The sequence below is a fragment of the Panthera leo genome, chromosome B2 (assembly GCF_018350215.1).
Source record: "Panthera leo isolate Ple1 chromosome B2, P.leo_Ple1_pat1.1, whole genome shotgun sequence".
Taxonomy (NCBI): Eukaryota; Metazoa; Chordata; class Mammalia; order Carnivora; family Felidae; genus Panthera; species Panthera leo.
Genome location: NC_056683.1, coordinates 33,734,583 through 33,753,679, shown reverse-complemented (window position 1 = coordinate 33,753,679; position 19,097 = coordinate 33,734,583). Strand labels below are relative to the sequence as shown.

Here is a 19,097-nt window from a genome sequence, read left to right as displayed (position 1 = left end):
GATGTCATAGAAATCATACACTGCAAAAATAAAAACAAGACTGGGATAATACAATTTTGATTGGATGCATTCTACAGTTTGGGAATTTATTCACCTAGTGATTTTCACTTGGGAGATAGAAAATGATCATTGCTCAGTTTGCTTATTACCAAGGATTTTTAATTTCTCAGCAACAATCAATTTGATGCCATTATTTAAAGCAGGTTCTGGGAAGCGTCACCTCAGACTATAAAATCAGGGACACAGGCATGGAGAATTTAATCTGTGGGGACAATATGTAACTGACCCCTAGATGGCAATGAAGCTTACCATGAACTACTGACAGATTGTCATTCTGAAAAGTTGCCAAAGCACCAGAACTGGCATGGGGTCACTATCCAGGAACAGTATGACTTTTCAAGCTGGGCTTACTTGACCTGTATGGATCTGATTCTTAGAAACCCAAACCACATCATGAGGACCTAGAGGAGGCAGAGTTCCCTCGGATTGGAAAGGCCACTCCCAGGAGAGCTAGGGGCTCTGAGACATGGTGGGGGCAGGCCTGTGGCTGCTGAGAAGCTAAGTGGTGACCATAAATGTGCAGTGGCACCAGCTTGCACACTTTGCTCCTTCTTCCAGCAGCCCCCAGCCACCTGGCTGAGTAGTGGGGGAGAAGGCAGGCTATGTGCTGCTCCTGGGAGGAAAGCAGGGAGAAGAGTGGGCTGGTTAGACAGAATGTCAGGAAGGCAGCTGTGGGACCCACACTAAGTAGCCCAGGAGGAGTGGAGTGGAAAGAAGTAGCAGGCCTGGGGGCTTGGAGGTCCTCATGGGCTGAGGAGGAGGGTGACCGAAGTGAGGACCCCCAGAAAGCACCCCAGGACTGCCTGGAGAGAGCAGAGCAGCCAACCTGCATCCCTAGGAACACAGCTCCATACCACTACTGACAGTGAAAGTGCTTTTATTATTCAGAAAGAGGAGAATGCTTTTCCCCCCTCTTCCAACATTTTAAGTTGACTACGTTTACCTGCTGATGTGCCGTAGGTACGATGTGATAGATATTCTATGTAAAGGAACTGAGGAACACAGGCATAAAGACCGAGGGGTCGTGTGAGGAGAAAAGGAAGGAAGAGGCTAAGGGCCAGGTGAAGTAAGAGATTTTACAGACTTCTGGGTCAACGGTGATCTGGCCCCAGTCACCTCTCTGACCTCACCTTCTATTCTTTTCTCCCCTCATTCCACTCCAGCCACAGTGGCCTCCGGACTATTCCTCAAACACCCAGTCATGTTCCCGCCTCCGGGCCTTTGCACTTGTTTTCCCTCACTCAGAAGATTCTTCCCATACATGGCTCACTCTCCTCTTCGAGCCTTAAGATTATCTTCTCAGTGAGGCCTTCCTCAATCCCTCTATTTAAAAGTGCCACTACTTTCCTGCTTTATTTTTTGATATAGCATTTACCACCATCTGACCTGTTCACTACATAATTCTGGCTCTCTCCTCATTCTCCACCACAACCACCATGAGAGCAGGAGTCTTCTTCATCTGCTTGTTCACTCCTTCACCCCAATGCCTAGCACATAGGAGGTACTCAATATATGCCTATTAATGAGTGGTAGATGGAAGCGGAGTGAGATGTACACTAATCCTGGATCCTCAACAGTCTGAAAGAAACTATTACTGATCTGATTGAAGGTATGGGGTGACTTACAAAAACAAGGATCAGACACTACCTGAGGCTTTCTCTTTTACTTCTAAGAACTCTTTTAAAGGTTCCCCCAAAGAGCATATTGTTTCAAATATTAGTCTGGGAAAAGGCAGGACCTAGAATCTTGAACTGCTGTAAAAGGGATGCTCTAAGACTGCCTTAAAATAGGAACGAGGACCAGCCAAGTCACCACCTGTGCCTGGAGGTAAATGAGACCTATAGGTAGCTTCCTACTGCCATGGTTACAAATTACAAACTTAGTGGTTTAAAACATAATTATTCTCCTACAGTTCTGGAGGTGAAAGTCCAAAATCGGTTTCACTCCAAAATCTAGCTATTGGCAAGGCCACGTTGCTCCAGAGGTTCTAGGGGAACATGTGTTTCCTTGCCTTCTCCAGCTTCTAGAGCTGCATTCCTTGTGTTCCTTGGCCTCGTCCTCCATCTTGAGATCCAGTGACAGTCACACCGCCTTCCTCTGTATCAAATTTCCCATTGCCTCCCTCTTAACAGGACACCTGTGACTGCACTTAGGGCCCACTCGGATAATCCAGGATAATCTCCCCATTTTGAGATCCTTAATTGCATCTTCAAAGTCCATTTTGCCATATAAGGTAGCATCTACAAGTCCCAGGGGTCACAGGCTGGATATTGGATATCTTTGGGGACCATTACCCAGTCTACCACCACAGAAGACAGACTCCAAAAGTGTGGAAGGAACATAGTTCAGACCTCTGGTCCACATGAAAGAGGGTCAGAACAAGAATCCTATACGTCCTGGACTAGGGTCTTTCTTTTGCTATCATTGCTTGCTATTATCTAAGGGGTGGGGAACTAATTTCATGGAACTGAGCATTTTGGCCTCTGGAAGGCCTCCTTAAGGGAGAACGGTAGTCTCCAACCTGAAGCCTCCAATGGACCACACAGGAGTTCATCCCAAGATGCAAGTGCTGTGGGGTCAAAGGGAACCCACCAGGATCTCTGGACTGTCCCAAAGGCTTTTGCAGTAGGGGAAGCTGGAAAGAAATGGTCTGGACCAGACAAGTAAGCTCAAGATCAGGGATGGCAGGTGAGCCTTCTCTCATGAGAACTGCCTTGCGTAGAGGGTTCCAAGAACTCATGTGGCTTTGGAGAGGAATGCTGCTGTGATCAGAGCACCAGATCAGCTAGTAATGTCTGACACCAGGAACGGACAGGTTAATGACAGTTTACATGCTACACATTACCAACTCTATCCTGCATGGCACCTCTGGGAGCTATAGGAAGGTGGCTTTGGCCCAGACACCAAAAGACCTGGAAAAGCAAAACACAAGAAACACAACCACTCCAGGAGATTGCTTTACACCTTGGACACTGTCCCTGTTATGGAGACATCATATGGCTTCTTACTTAGTTGGAACATGCTACTCATTGTCAATTATTTCACTGCTCCCCAAAGTCCTCAAGGGCCCAGTGACGTGACTGAGGAGGATACATTTCCAATGTTAAGAACTACACGCTTACTGTATTGGTTTTACTGATGTGCTGTTCACCGGTGGATCCAGCTGGCCAGAAATATTTAGTGGGCGAAGTGACACAGCAGTGGCTCTCAACCAAGAGTGATTCTGCCCCCTTGATATGTGGCAATGCCTGGAGACATTCTTGGTTTTCACAACTGGTAGAGGGAGGAGCTATCAACATCTAGTGGGGCAGAAGCCAGGGATGATGCTAAACATCCTACAATACACAGACAGCCCACTTGATAAAGAATTACCCAGCCCAGGGCTGCCTGGGTGGCTCAGTTGGTTAAGCGTCTGACTCTTGGTTTCAGCTCAGGTCATGATCTCACGTTACATGAGATTGAGCCCTGCATCTGGCTCTGTGCTGACAGGGCAAAGCCTGCTTGGGATTCTCTCTCTCTGCCTCTCCCCTGCTTGCGCGTGCGCGCGCGCGCACACACACACACACACACACACACACACACACACACTTTCAATCAATCAATAAAAGACTTACCCAGCCCAAAATGTCTGTGGCTGAGAAACCTGGTGCTAAAGGAAATGGAACCAGAGGCAAAGAAAGTAAAGTGAGAGTTATGAACAAGGCAATATTTGAAGCAATTAAGGGAAACTGAGGAAGGGACACCACATTTGCTTGTTTGGAAAAGAGGACGATAGGTAAAGCTCTGGGTTCTGGCAAATTGAAGGACGGCCTGTTTTTGAGGAGAGTGGGCCCACAGACTGTTGTATATGGAGGGTGGCCTGCTTGGCTAATGTCGCCTATTGGGAGAGCAAAGTTGGCCTGCACTTCCATTGGCATAGTAGCCAAAAACACGTGCTTCTGAGCTCACAACTCTTGGATGAGGGAAGTGCCAAAAGCAGTGATAAGACAAGGATCACGGTGTTACAGCAGATTACAAGTGAAGGCAGGGAAAATCTGTTTTTAGATACCTGTTCATCTTAACAGTGCAGAAATGAACTTCAGCAGCAAGTGGTTTTCCCCTAACACTGGGGAGCCTCTCCCTTCAGCCTTCGCCTCATGAGAGAACTCTTTCAAAGGTGTGTCACTATTAGCTGTGGAGAATTTGGTAATGGTCTTGGGAGGGCTGCTGAGATGATGGCAAGGCCGGGCTGGGAGGCAGGCTCTGAAGACTGGACTCAGGGTGAGGGGTGGGGAAGGGGAGGTGTCGCAACGCACTGCCCGGGACACCAACTGTTTAACAGCACCTGCAGACTCCCCGTGCTGAGGCTGGGCCCCCGGAGCCACAGCCTGCAACTCAGGGAAGGCACTGTTTCAGACAGGCATTTCTTCCTGAGCTCTCCACCTCAGAACGTAGCTCGGTACAAAGGGGGTTTGGGACCTCAGCACAGCCCGAGGTTCACGTCAGCCATTCAGTCACCCCGTATGCCCCGTATACCAGAGCTGAATCACCCCCGGGTCCGTCCAACACCAAATCCACTCCAGCTCTTCCCACGGTCTCTTCTCAAATGAAAAAGCTACAGAGGCTGGGCAAGACATGAGGTGTCTAAACCCTGAGGCCAGGGCCCCCCAGGAAGCACAGAAGGAGTGGGCTCTTTGCCAGCTCGGTGAGTCGCCCCTCAGCCTGGAGCAGTTCCTCCATTCCCAACCTCCTTCACACTCTTTTTGCTGTTTCCCCCTTTGGCCTCCTTCTCTCCCCCTCTCCCTACCAGCCTCTAATTTGTCCCCCTCTTTCTGCCTCTCACTCTTCTCCTCGCTCCCTAATGGTCCATGAGAGCGAAACGAAGATGTAACTGAAACACTGTTAGTGGTGCTACAACGAAGCTTTATTTTTTTTCTTTTATTAACTGGTTTTTCTTTTTTTCTTTTATTAACTTTTTATTGCGCCTTGACAATAAAACCTGACTTTAGTTGCCTTCTACCTTTGGTGAACCTTTTGATCTCTCCTGTGTACCAGCATCCCTGAATAAAGGGGGGAAGGGGTTCCTCCAGCCATGCTGGAGGTCCTCAATCTGTGTGGCTGAAAGATCGAAATCAAAACCAGAGGAACTCAGATTTAGTATGAGGAAGAATTTCCTCACATTCAGACCACTGGAGTAGTCTCCTACCTAACCTCTCTATCTCCGTTCTTTCTCCATTCAATCAATCTTTAATGCAATATTAACACAATCACCCCTTGCTCCAAAACCATTAATGGCTATCCACTGCCCAAAAAACACACAGTGCAAATTCCTTCACCTGGCATTCGATGGCCTCTACCAACCTACTAGGAATTTCCTAACTAACAGTGGTTCCCAGGAATGGAAATCGTGAGAAGATGCACTTTTCTCCTGGAAGTATCACTCATATATACCGGCCAGGCTACCTCACAAAAGGGATGCTAAAAAAGAAGCAGTAGCTGGTCTCTGAGGAGCCCTCTCTCCCTCCCAATGAACCATGCCTCTTGGTATTCATACCCTTGTGCAGTCCTCTGAATCTGAACTGGTCCTGAGACCAGGAAAAGACAAAGGAATTGACACTGTGTTACTTCCAAGGCTAGGTCACAAGAAACCTTGCCCTTTAGCCCTGGATCTCTCAGTATACTCCCTCTTGGGATGTTTCTGTTCAGAATCCAGCCATCGTGCTGTGAGAAGACCAAGTCACATGCGGAGGCCACATGTAAGCACTCTAGCCAACAGACAGCATCAAGCGCGAGCCATGTGAGTGAGCCAGGGTGGATGTCCAGCCCAGTTGAGCCTTCAAATGACTCCTGTCCCAGCCTCCATTTGACTAAAGCAATATATCCCAACTAAGAACTGCCCAGATGAGCCAGTCAACTCAAACAACAATGAAAGATAATAAATTATCAATTCCACTTAAGAATATCCTAAATGAGGGGCGCCTGGGTGGCTCAGTCGGTTGAGCACCTGACTCTTGATTTTGGCTCAGGTCATAATCCCAGGGTTGTGGGATCAAGCCTCTCACATCAGGCTCCATGCTGACTGTGGAGCCTGCTTGGGGTTCTCCCTCTTTCCCTCTCTCTCTAAAATAAAAAAAATTAAAAAAAAAGAATGTCCTAAATGAGACAATAAAAACTAACTTCATTAAATCTTGACCTGTAAGTACATGTCTTTTAAATATTCTTTGTAATAAAACAAGAGTTACGTGGTTATCGAGAAAAAACAGTCGTGAGATTGAGTTGCAAGCTAAACCAGTCATTTTTTTCATGATACAACATTTTTTACTTGAAAGAAAAGAGTAACAAATTATAAGGTTTTTTTAGTGTTTATTTATTTTTGAGAGGGAGAGAGACAGAGCATGAGTGGGGGAGGGGCAGAGAGAGGGAGACACAGAACCCGAAGCAGGCTCGAGGCTCTGAGATGTCAGCACAGAGCCCAACGTGGGGCTTGAACTCACGAACTGTGAGATCATGGCCTGAGCCCAAGTCGGACACTTAACCGACTGAGCCACCCAGGCACCCCAAGAGTAACAAATTATAAGTTAGATTTGAGTATTTGACAGACTTTGTTTTAAGTTTATTTATTTATTTTGAGAAAGAGGGGGTGGGGAGGGGCAGAAAGGAGAGACAGAATTCCAAGCAGGCTCTATACTGTCAGCACAGAGCCCGACACGGGGCTTAAACCCACAAACCATGAGATCATGACCTGAGCTGAGATCAAGAGTTGAACGCTTAACTGACTGAACCATCCAGGCGCCCCTCAAAACCTTTTTGTGCACATGTCTTCTCTCCCCAACTAGATTCCACACACTTGGGGGACGGGAGCAGCCAAGGACCGTTTCTGAAACATCTGTCACAGCACCTGACCCACAAAAGTGCCTCAGACGAGAAAGACAAAGATAACAACCAAACCACAGTTTTTTGAGATTAGCACTGAAAACTCTGACAGCCTCACCTTTTGCCAATGGAAACTAAGAAAGAAAACTTCTAGCTGGGACTGGGAGCTCAGAGCCTAGGGATAAACTGGACAAGTGACCCCTGGACATGTACAATTGCTGCCACTGTGACTAGCTGCTGCTGACACAAACGACAGAGCAATGAACCCAGGGGGAAGTTCTACCTTATCCCCTCGCGGGGAACCTCAGAAGTCTCCCAAGCCCCCCTTCTTCCTCATGCACATTTCCTTGAGACGAAAGGACTTGGTACGGGTTGGACAACAGGAGGGGCCCCCGCCTGAGGCCTTCCTGCAAGATCCACAAACAACCTGACCCCCACAGACTGACAGACACATGGGCTCGGCACCCTGTTTGGCAACAGGAAAACCCACAGGGTGTTAAAGGCAGAGAAAGGGAAGTAAGGCTCATAAACAGCTCCTGGAACCACTGAACTTCAGAGATTACAACAAACCAGATGGGAGCCCATGTTTCCCTGGCCCCCGGCAGGGACCTCGCCATAGCCCGGCCTCCCAAATAGCTGGGACAATGACATCAAATTCCCTGTAGCTCCCCTTCTGAGAGTTTATAAAATCTGCCAGGCATCCTGAGGACAAACAGGGCAACAGTAACAAGAAGCCCAGAGCATTGTGCAGATCTGCCACGCTAGCAGAGATGGAAGAAAACGGCTCCATTTCTTACGCCCAGCTCACATATGCCAGCAAACCACAGACCCATAAGATGGGGACTGAATCCGGTTTTTTTTACTATCATCATTCCCCAAGTATCTACTACTGTGCCTGGCACATAGCAGACACTCAAAAATGTCTGTTGCACAAATGAAAGAAAATGACAGACACCATCTTTGTCTGGCACCCACACAGACAGAGAAGAAAAGTTTGTACACTGATTCATTCGACAAATATTTATTTAGCATCTCCTCGGTGCAAGGCAGTCCTAGACACAACAGGAAACAAAGTTAAGTCCCTGCCCTCGTGGAGTCTATGTTTTAGTGGGTGTAAAGGTGAAAAATCTCAGTGCTCTCCCCAAAACTACATAAGCCATAGACCTTTAATAATGTTTAAATAAATGCCCACTATGTGTAAACAATGAGTACCAAATGTTATGATAGACACGTGGGATCTAGGAACTCAGCCCTAGTGAAATCACTTCATCTTTTGGGCCAGGATCCTAAATCTGGGATGTGTCAGTTGGTTGTCAGAGGTCCTTGTGTAAGGAAAATGGGATTACCGCTTTGGTGCATCTGTCCTCATCTGTCGGTGAACAGAAGCCACTGCGTGAGTACCACGTGCATGCCCAAAACACCACGCAACACTGCAGGATAGAAAGAAACCCAACATCTTCAGCTGAGAAGCACCAGGGGTCAGAAAAGCAGCTTTAACATTATAATTAAACACTAGGGCTCAAAAGGTGCTCCCAAGCAAGCTGGCTCTTTCTCTGTCCTTCCCACACACACACATACACACACACACACACACACACACACACACCCTGAGATGTTGTTATTCTGAGCCTGAGTCAGCAAATATTTCCCAGTCCTGGAAGTAGTGTGCTGATTTCCAAGTAAGCAGACACCGGCTTTGCTGATTTTACCAGGGTGGGGCACAAGGAGCTGGCAACGTGAAGAAGGATCTGGAGTCCAACATCCCCCACAGGTGGCAGCTCATAAATGGAGATGCCCTGAGTCATGCTTGAGTCCTTGACCCAAGCCCCATGGAACCAGGACTAGAGTCACACCCCAATCACCAGCCTCGGAGTTATGAAGGCCAGGAACCACCTGCCAAGGAAGAAGACCCACATGTCTGAAACCTGATGCAAGAGGCCATCTCCTCCCTGCCAGGCTCAAGCAAGTGCCCAGCTCTCCTCTGAAACCAGCTGCTATCAGTGGCTCCTCCCCCTGGATCCCAAGGCACAGAAAAATGCTCGGGGATTTGAAACCATTGACAAGCAGCCACTGTGCAATCTGGGACAACATGGCATAGACCAGGGAATCATCACACACAGAACTTCTGACCCGACACAAGCCAGAGCCTGGCAGGACAGACCAAGTCTGTGGAAACGCTGGGTAGGGAGGAAGAAGAGAGTGATCCCAGCGTGGACAGTGCAAGGCAGTGGGGCAGCTCCTGGCATTTCCAGGCCCTACTCAGGCACTGGACAAGGGCCCTGCAACTGAGCTTCCCAGCCAGCAGGGAACACACTGGGAGGTGAGCCTCAGTGACAGGCTATACAGCTGAAGTCTTTAAAGCCACAATCCAACTCCTGAAAGAGAGGAGCTACACGGTCCCAGAACATGCCAGGATCTGCATGCCCTCAGGACAGCTTGCACAACAGCCAGAACAGCTGTACTCTACCCAAAGCAGAAGCCTACTTGCTTCCGAGGCCAGTGTACAACATGGCTATCCTCTATCCGGCCCTTAGGGAAGAGATCTGAGGGACCACAGGCCTGGTAAGGGCCATTCTTCTTCAATGGGTAGAGGCACACACCAAAGGAAGAAAACACTGGTGGAGAGGCAAGGAGAAAGGCAGCCAAACAAAAGAACAGTCCGTTAAACTAAGAAGCTGACAGGTTACATCTTCTGTAGAATAATGTCAGGGGTCTGTCTGCCTACACCTTTTGAAAAACAGAGACGGCTGGCCCAAACTCTGCAAAAAATCACTGAATGGGAACTTGGTAATTGATAATCCTGACCATCCACAAAGGCCACAGAGTGGACAAACTGAAGGAATGTATCCAGCCAGAGCTGCTGGTGCCCAAGCTGTTGCATAAGGACTGGGCTTGCCCTCTTCTCAAGCCCTTCTCACCTGCTGCCTGGGTACAGAGCCCCCACTAACGGATAAGCAAAGAGAGGAGTAGCAAACCTCTCAAAGAGCCAGGTCAAGTCCTTGGGAGCCAGAGACTGGACTAAATTACTGCCAAACACACAAACTCACCTCCATCAGAATGACCCATTCAAACCCTGGAGGGATGCTTTCACAGGAAGAAGGCCACCCCTTTTGGTCCATTCTGCCCAAATCCGACACAAGTACTGCTTAGGAAGGGGCTCAGGGGCCAGTGGAGAGGAAACTGGCTCAGCCGTCCACAATCGTACTCCTTTCACAGAAAAGGGTCAGTGCACAAGAGAATTCCAAAACTTTAAAGTCTGGTCCAAGCTGGTTCACTTGGCTGTCCACCACAGCTCTTGAAGGTTGCCAATTCTGGGTCCAATTCTGGCTCAAAGACAGAGAGCACGATCCTCAAAAGAGGAGACCTAGAAACCCAGAGCCAGGTGAAACAACAGGCCTTCATTTCTAAATGTGAGAGTGGGTCATGCTTTCAGAATCCTCCAAGATCAGATTGGGCAGAAACAGAGGATATGTTATTTCCTGAAGATCTCTCCAGGGGACCAATGCCAAATAAAGGAGCGCAAATTGAAAGCATCTGAAAAGAACTTTCTGCCTGACACGAAGACACATCAAGAAGGTGGTGGGGTCTCTAGCCCCAGAGAGGATATGTCTGTGACTGGACACAACTCAAATTCCGGACACCATCTAACCAATACAGCCCCACAACCTCCCCAGGCAGATATCCACCTGGCAGGGCAAAAGGAACAGAACTTAAGGTCCGCCTCCCTCTTGGATCCGCAGGAAATTAAGCTCTCAAGGAAAATGGAGGAAGAATCTTCAAGAGAACCTGCTCAGTGACTGACATCAGAGGCCCTCACATTCAGTGAGGTCAGGGATGTACGAGTGAAAATCAGAGGCTGGTTCAGGTGACCAATAACAAACGGGACAGCCGCCTGCCAGCCCCCAGGGCTATCGGGCTGGCAATCTATTTCAAAACTCATGCAGGAAAAAAATGTCTTGGACACAGTACAGAGGAAAAAGGTTAAGGCATTCTCTGGGGCACAACTTCTGGAGACTTCTCTTAGCTCTTTGGGATGGGGCACGGGGAGAAGGGTGGGCAGAGAGGACAGAGATAATCTGGAGTATCATGATGTAACCGTGCTTGGGTACATCCAGAGTGGAAAGACACGGAGCCCTGTTTCCTGGAAGGGGAAAAGAGTTGGATGAGGCCTCCAGCTACCCCTGGCACACACCCAACTCAGCGGCTGGTCTCTCCCCAAGGGTTCCTGGAAGTCAACAGACCCATAAAGGGGAAGTATTAAAACTGAGATTAGAAGAATGGTGTACACATTGGACATCATCCCCGATGCAACACCCAAGTCAATTCTCCCAAACAGACCTGCCTGCTATTTACCTCAGACATTCAGCCCCTTACTTCAATCAGGGGCTGAATGCCCCCCACCCCACCCCAGGGGGGTATCTCAACAGCAAGTCAAGGGAAAAGCGGAGTAGAGCGTGGAGCTAGCTAATGCTTCTTCCCGAAGTAGAGGCAAGGAACTGGGAGGTAGGTGACAGGAATGCAGGGGACGGGGCTAATAAGGAAATTAGAGAGAGAGGTGAAAACAGGGCATCTGAGGGTAGCCAGGGTAAAAGGGGCTTAGATAGACAGGGATTGCTGACACGGGGCTGAAAAAGCCTAATAACACCGCGAAGATGAGGGGGAGCGGTAATCCTGAGGTAGGGGGGCAGGAAATGGGGGAAGAAGGGGGACCAGGATGGGAAAAGAGAGCAAAGACCGAGAGGGCAGACAGGGGGACGAAGGCAGGAGATAAAGATAACGAGAGGGACAGAGAAGATCCCCAAGGAGATCCTCGGTAAAGAGGGCAATGATTTGGAGACACCACAGAAGGGATGAAGGAAGAGGTCAGAGGCAATGGTAGGGAAGGGAAGAGGACCCCGAACCTTAGACCCAGCTCTCAGAACACAGAAATGGGACAAGACGGAGCCACTAGGCCCAAGAGGGGGCACAGAGTCTGGTGGGGGAGGCTCGCGGTTCGGGCTCAGTGATGGGGGACCAAAAGGCTGGGGGCGCGCGGGCGCCAGGAGAGCAACAAACCACGGCGCACCGGCCGGGGCCGGGCCATCGGGAAGCCGCAGCGACTCAACCCGCGGACCCCTGCCGCTCCCCCCACCCCACTCCCCACCGGGCCTCGGGTCCCAACCCGGCTGGCCGCCTCAGCCCGGGCCCGCCGCCTCCTTCCGCTGCTTGCTACCGCTTCCCCCGACCCGGACTGACCTGTTTTGGCCGCCTCCCGCGCCGCCTCTGCCGTCCCGCAGGCTCCGCAGAATCCTCCGAAGCCTGCCAAAACTTTTCCCATTAATCCCCAGCTCCGAGGCGGCCGCGGCGTCACACGCTGCGCGGCCCGACCCCGCCCCCACCATCCTGAGGTCACCGCGCAGATCGGCCCCCTTCTCCCCACGCCCCCTTCCGCCCCGGCCGGGGCCAATCACCGCGCGTCCTGGACGCTCCCCTGATTCTGCACTCCGCCCACCGCATGTTACCCAGGACCCGCCTGGAGCGCCCTCTGGTGTGGGATGCGGGCGTAGCAGCTGAGGGAGGAGCAGGAGGGGATGTTCCAGGGCCGTAAGACAAGTCTGACAAGTATCACAAAAGGGAATTTAAAGCTGGAAGGGAATTTAAAGGTCGTCTAATACAGCCTCCACGTCTTTCCACTGAAGAAACGGTCTCAGGGAGTGTGAGTGACTTGCGGTCAGAAGCCATGCCGGGGCTAGAACCTGGGTCTCCAGACTCCACTGGAGGAGTCCGTGTTGCCTGTAATTTTAAAGAAAAGACTTTCCTCCCTGGAGAGGCTTCTGCAACTAGAAATTTATGCTTATGGACTTTCTACCTATCTTCCTTTGTACTTAAGTAATATGCTTGCCCACCTAAATGGGGAGCATCCTCCTTACTGTTGTAGCAAATTCTGTTCTTGCTTCTTAACCCAGTTCTTGAGGACTGGGAAGGGACCTGTTATCCCAACCTGTCCCTTCAGATATACCATGACAAGATACCTAGCAGCTAGTAGGCAGTATGGCGGAAGAAGTTGGGTTTGTTATCTGGCTAGGAACAAAACTTGACTCACAGGTATATGAGCAATGGGTAACTCCCTTCTCTCCAAATGTCTTTTAAAGTTAGGATTACCTCTTCCCCTTAAGTACATTTCTCAGGCCACACCCTCAGGTGTCTGGATGATAGAACTATGAGTGATTGTTTTTCTTCTGCCTCCCTCCCTCTCTCTCTTTTTTAACTTTTTGAAATGAATGTGCATTACTTTTGTAATTCAGGCATCGACCTCCTTGTCCTTAGAGATTGAAGTAAGAATGGGTTGTGGAGGTCAAAGACTTCCCTAAGATTTCTGCAAATTTCTGGAGATTTATATTCTTCTGAATCTCTCTGCCTCCAGGTTCCTGTTTCTGCCAGGCTGCTGTAGTGCCACAGTTCAAAAATGTAGAAATGAAGCCCTTCCTGAAGACTGCCCACACCTCTTCCCACACAAAACATTCATGGGCAGAGAAGACATTATGACGCTTTGGGCCCTGGAGCAGGGTCACATGATGCATTGCAAAAGGTTTAAACTTACACATCAGACATTCCTTAGAGTCTTTTCTGAACAACCCATTTGAAGTTTTCTGATTGGCCCTTCACCTCTTAGGGCCTTGCCTTCTCCCAAATCACTACTGTCCTCCCTGACCCACCATTCTCTCCTCTATCCCACCCTCTCTGGAGAAAAAACAAATTCTTCCTCATTTCCGGGCAGATAGAGACATCTTAACCCCATCTCTTTTTGCTAGGGTTCCAGCCAACACTCCAACCCTGAAGATCTTACTTTCTACCCTTAGGAGGCTTATGGCTCAGTCAGTTAAGCATCTGACTCTTGGTTTTGACTCAGGTCATGATCTTGCTGTCCTTGGGTTCGAGCTCCACGTCGGGCTCTGTGCCGACAGTGTAGAGTCTGCTTGGGATTCTTTGTCTCTCTCTGCCCTTCCTCCTCTTTCTCTCTCTGTCTCTCTCTCAAAATAAATAAGTAAACTTTAAAAAAAAATAAAATAACAACAGCTCCCTTCCTAAAAGAAATTCTGGGAGTACTGTCAAGATATTACATTTTCCACCTCATTTCATTTTTATATTAAAAGATAGATAAAGAAAATATTTTACATAATATATTTAGCAAGTATGTATTTAACATTTAGACCACATAATTCTATTGCTCATTGCAATATTATTTTTAAAAAAAACTGGAGATAACCTCACTGTCAGCAACAGAGAAATGTTTAGGTAAATTATTTTGTATGCTCCTGATGGAATATTATGATTTGTAGAGTTGTAAAAAAAAAAAAAAAAAAAAAAGGAAAAATGTTATGATAGTAAGTGGAAAAAAGCAGTATCTGATGATATATAGGGAATATATAGCTATGTATACTGTTGGGCAAACAAAAAGGATAGGAAAAAAACAAAGGAAACGCTAAAATGTTATCAGCAGTTGTCTTTGCGTTCTGTTTTTATGAGTTATTATCTTTCTACATTTTTAGTCTGAGCATTTTTTTCATAGTGGAAACATGGTTTGGTTTGGTTTTGTTTTAAAGAACAAAAAATAAAAATCTTCCTCATATTGAGCAGAAGTTTATATCTCTGGTGCACCTACCCAACAGTGTCTGTCCTCTCCCTTGGAAGTAAACTAAGTCGAATTGTTTTCCCTATAAGAGACCTTCTGGTGTTTGATCCCATTCCCCTATACAACATCCCTAGTTCCTCATATAAAATGATTGTGGCTCCCTTTGCCACCAGATTGCTAGCCTCAGAATGTGCCATTTTCTGTATATCCGTCCTCTTCAAGGCTTCCTTGTTTTTGGCTACCTAACTTCTGAACCATCTTCCCATATTTGGGGAATCTCCCATTTCATTTTTTAAAAAAAAATTTTAAACGTGCATTTATTTTTGAGAGACAGAGACTGAGCATGAGCAGGGGAGGAGCAGAGAGAGAGGGAGACACAGAATCTGAAGCAGGCTCCAGGCTCTGAGCTGTCAGCACAGAGCCCGACACGGGGCTCGAACTCACAAACCACAAGATCATGACCTGAGGTGAAGTCAGATGCTTAACCAACTGAGCCACAGGCACCCCTATTTATTTATTTTTTAAAAGCTTATTTACTCATTTTGAGAGAGAATGAATAGGTGAGGGGCAGAGAGAGAGGGGGACAGAGAATCTGAAGCCGGCTCCATGCTGACAGCAAAGAGCCCAATGTGGGGCTCCAACTCACAAACCACGAGATCATGACCTGAGCTGAAGTCCAATGCTCAACCCACTGAGCCACCCAGGCGCCCCAGGAATCTCCCACTTTAGACTCTTCCTCCACAGTAGAAGCTGGAAAATGTCAGGCATTTGCTTCCAGCTCCCTTTTCAACTAGGGTATTGCCACGTGACCAAGGCTCCACTGGAAGTTGGGAAGATGAAAAACTGGGAAGCACACATAATCCATTTGGGTAAGTGGCCCAGCAGCAGCTCACCTGATTTCTAGCTGTAAGAAGCAGCAAGAAGAATACCAAACCAGTGGTATTAGCCACGGAATCAGCAGCGACTATACCCAGACGAAGCAGCTGGGGTGTCTTCATAAGCACTGCCATGTGCCATAATTTGAGGTATTGTTCCTGACTATACAGCCTCCAAGCTGGCTTTCTCTCATCCTCCCAGTTATTTAAGGAACTCTTCTATACTCTATTAATAAATCCCCGCCCCCCTTTTTTAACTTAAATCAGCCAGTTTCTGTTTCTTGAATCTTCATTTTGACTCGATTTGTCCATAGGCAACTCAAAGGGGGAAAAGCTGGTCGCTGCCAAGCCTCTGCAACCCTTTCCAGAGCAGCCAGAGGTCTCAGAACCCTGTTCTGATGCCTAATTATAGCATAACTGAATAATAACGTATGGTGTGAGATAAAGCTAGATTTGCTTTGAATTGGATTCCAACCTCCACCACAGCCATTTAGCCTCCTAAAATCAGTCTCCTTGGTATTTCCCTTCCTCCCCCTTCTCACCTACAGCAGGGGCCAGAAAAGCGACTCTCAGCGGGGGAGACCTTGCACTTGAGCTGGCGGCACCCTGGCGGCACCCTGAAGATCCTGGCAACAATGTGCAACAGCCTGTTGCACTGCAGCCAATCGCCCTACCTCCCTGCTCCTCCTGCCATACAAACTAGACTGGGATGACTTAGGACCACAATGGCTGTGCTTTTCACATGGTCCCCAGAGTTTATGATTATCTCTGAGGGCATCAGAGATTGGATACACACTCCTTTGTCCAGGATGTTGGAAAGGACAGAGGAGTTACTTTCTAATCCTGGAATGAAAAGACTAGAAGGTATGGTGCACCTGGGTGGCTCAGTCAGTTGAATATCTGACTTTGGCTCAGGTCATGATCTCGCGGTTTGTGGGTTCGAGCCCCACATTGGGCTTGCTGCTGTTAGCGGCAAGCCCGCTTCACATTCTCTTCCTCTGTCCCCTTTCTTGCCCCTTCCCCACTTGTGCTTTCTCAAAAATAAAATTTAAAAATTAATTTAAAAATTAAAAATAAAAAGACTGGAAGATATCTTCTCCTGCCCCCTAGTTATGTCCCTCAAGACTGAGAGCTTTTCGTACCGGTTCCAATATGGATGGCATTCAGGCATCAGGGCTATCTTCCCAGCAGTATCTCAACCATCAACGCCTCCCTGTGGCCAGTTATAGAATATTCCAAAACCTGGAATGGACCTCATTTACAGGTGAGGAAACTGAAAGTTTGGGGATTGGCTTGCCACCTCAAGACTAAACTCTACCTAGTCTCCAAGAATGTCTGCAATCAGGCTTCATTCTACCTTTCTAGTCACGGGTGGTAGTCTTCAGATTGTTTTGCCTCTCTATTCCTAAATAGTATATAAGTATATATATATAGTATAAAGTACACAACTACGCATCTCCCTGCACATTTTTAAGGTGACATCTAATATTTCTCACCATTAGTTTAAAACTTAGAAAATGGATATAATTTCTATTTTATAAATATTGACATTGCCATATAAAACTGCTTTATTACCTTTTTCTTTTTGAGAGAGAGAGAGAGAGGGAGCGAGTGAGGGGCAGAGAGAAAGGGAGGGAGAGAGGGAGAAGCAGGGCTCACCGAGGCAAGGCTCAAACTCACCTGAAGCGGGGCACGAGCTTGCCCAATGTGGGACTCGAATTCATGAGCCATGAGATCATGACCTGAGCCAAAGTCAGATGCTTAATGACTGAGCCACCCAGGCACCCATTACCCTTTTAAATGTATTGAATAAGCCCCAAATCCCATAGTGATTTGATGCTTACCATCATCCATCATCCATCTTAAAAATACATGAAGAAGCTCTTCTTTATCAATAAAAAATTTTACATTGTCTCCTTTTCTCCTTGCACTTGCATTTTAGTTCCAATTTCCCCTCAAAAATCTGATCAATGTAATATATATTTTGCATTTTTTATTGATTACTATATCGTACATCTCTGCAACCAAAATATGTGTATAAGTTGAGAATTTTAAAAAGTTTCAGTTTCATACAACTTTATAGTTTTATATAGTTTTTACAGTTTAGAGTTTTATAACTCTAAGTGAGAATTTTTTTCTGGTTTGAGTGGCCATTACACAATTAGTAATACCCAATTGATCGGATCAATATAAATATTATGATTTTTATAAGTAATACACATAAACACAAACCATACATTGAAAATGTATTTTTAAAGTTTATTTACTTACTGATAAGAGAGAGAGAGAGAGAGCATGAGTGGGGGAGGGACAGAGTGAGACAGGGAAAGAGAATCCCAAGCAGAGCTTGAACCCACAAACTGAGATCATGACCAGAGCCGAAGTAGGTCACTTAACCGACTGAGCCACCCAGGTGCCCCGGAAGTGTGGGTTTGTTTTTTTTTTTTTAATGTTTCATGTATTTTTGAGAGATAGAGACAGAGCCCAAGTTGGGGAGGGGCAGAGAGAGGGAGACACAGAATCCAGAGCAGGCTCCAGGCTCTGAGCTGTCAGCACAGAGCCCGACACGGGGCTTGAACTCACAAACCGTGAGATCATGACCTGAGCCAAAGTCAGATGCTTAACTGCTCAACCAACTGAACCACCCAGGCACCCCCAGAAAATGTATTTCTTAATGAATGGTGGGCTGTTTTTTTCCCTAGGTAGTTCATATGCTTATAGTTGAACATGACTTACTTCAGGAATTCTGCATTCAGCATCCCTTCCAGGCCCATGTTTTCATTTTTAAGCTGAGAAACCTTGTTCATATCAGTAAGTATATGGGAACTGAGAGTTTTGACAGAGCAGTGGCATCTAAATCTCAGTTGTTTACCAAAAAAAAAAAAAAAAAAAATCACAAAGATCTATTATAAAAAGAGATTGTTAATGATTTTTCAGCTGATGATGCAATTAAGTCCTTCTAGGTTTTGAAAGCAAAGATTTAGAAACCTCCTGCTTGAAAACAAAAAGAATTTGTTGTCCAGCTTTTGAGCCATTCATTTCCTCAGCACCCACAGGCACCACCAGCATTGCAAATTGTTGCTTTGTTTAGTGTTCCAGGGCGTTTACCCCTCTGGGTAGTCCGCCATCGAAAGATAGTGGGTGAGTGAGTGGTGAACCTTGTTACTGAAAGTAGGGAAGTTGGCATTATGAAGGAGGGAAGCAGTTTTGGTAGAGGGAACACTTGGAAGTTGAGGATCTGCACATTGATTTTCTTAAAATTCGTTGTACCCTAGAGACACCGCACTCCAATTAGAGGACAATTGATCCTCCCAGTTGATATCCAGAATCCAGATTTCTTGTGCTCACAGATGTGTTATGCTTCTTTCTACTTACCTTGTTTCCATGTTCTCCTGCTTTCCTTCCTTTTTAATGTTTTTTACTGTTTGCTTATTTTTGAGAGAGAAAGAGACAGAGCACGAGTGGGGGAGGGGCAGAGAGAGAGAGAGGGAGACACAGAATCCGAAGCAGGCTCCTGGCTCTGAACAGTCAGCACAGAGCATGACATGGGGCTCAAACCCACAAACCGAACCGTGAGATCATGGCCTGAGCCAAAGTCGGATGCCCAACAAACTGAGCCACCCAGGCACCCCTCTTGCTCTCCTTTCTTATTAAAAATTTTAAGGGCCGGGGTGCCTGGGTGTCTCAGTTAAGTGTCC

General features: G+C 47.3%; 1 protein-coding gene across 6 annotated transcripts in view; it reads right to left on the bottom strand.

Moving 5' to 3' along the window:
* PPARD (peroxisome proliferator activated receptor delta) overlaps positions 1-12,279 on the bottom strand; it is an 82,894-nt gene extending 70,615 nt beyond the window's left edge. For 3 of the 6 annotated variants that reach the window (XM_042938537.1, XM_042938542.1, XM_042938543.1), the window contains exon 1: positions 12,148-12,279. The gene's annotated coding sequence lies outside the window, so the exon portion shown is untranslated. Of the gene's footprint in view, positions 1-8,258; positions 12,008-12,147 lie in introns of those variants that run through there. The other 3 variants (XM_042938540.1, XM_042938539.1, XM_042938538.1) reach the window with 3 other exon arrangements.
* Between the last annotated feature and the right edge of the window lie 6,818 nt (positions 12,280-19,097).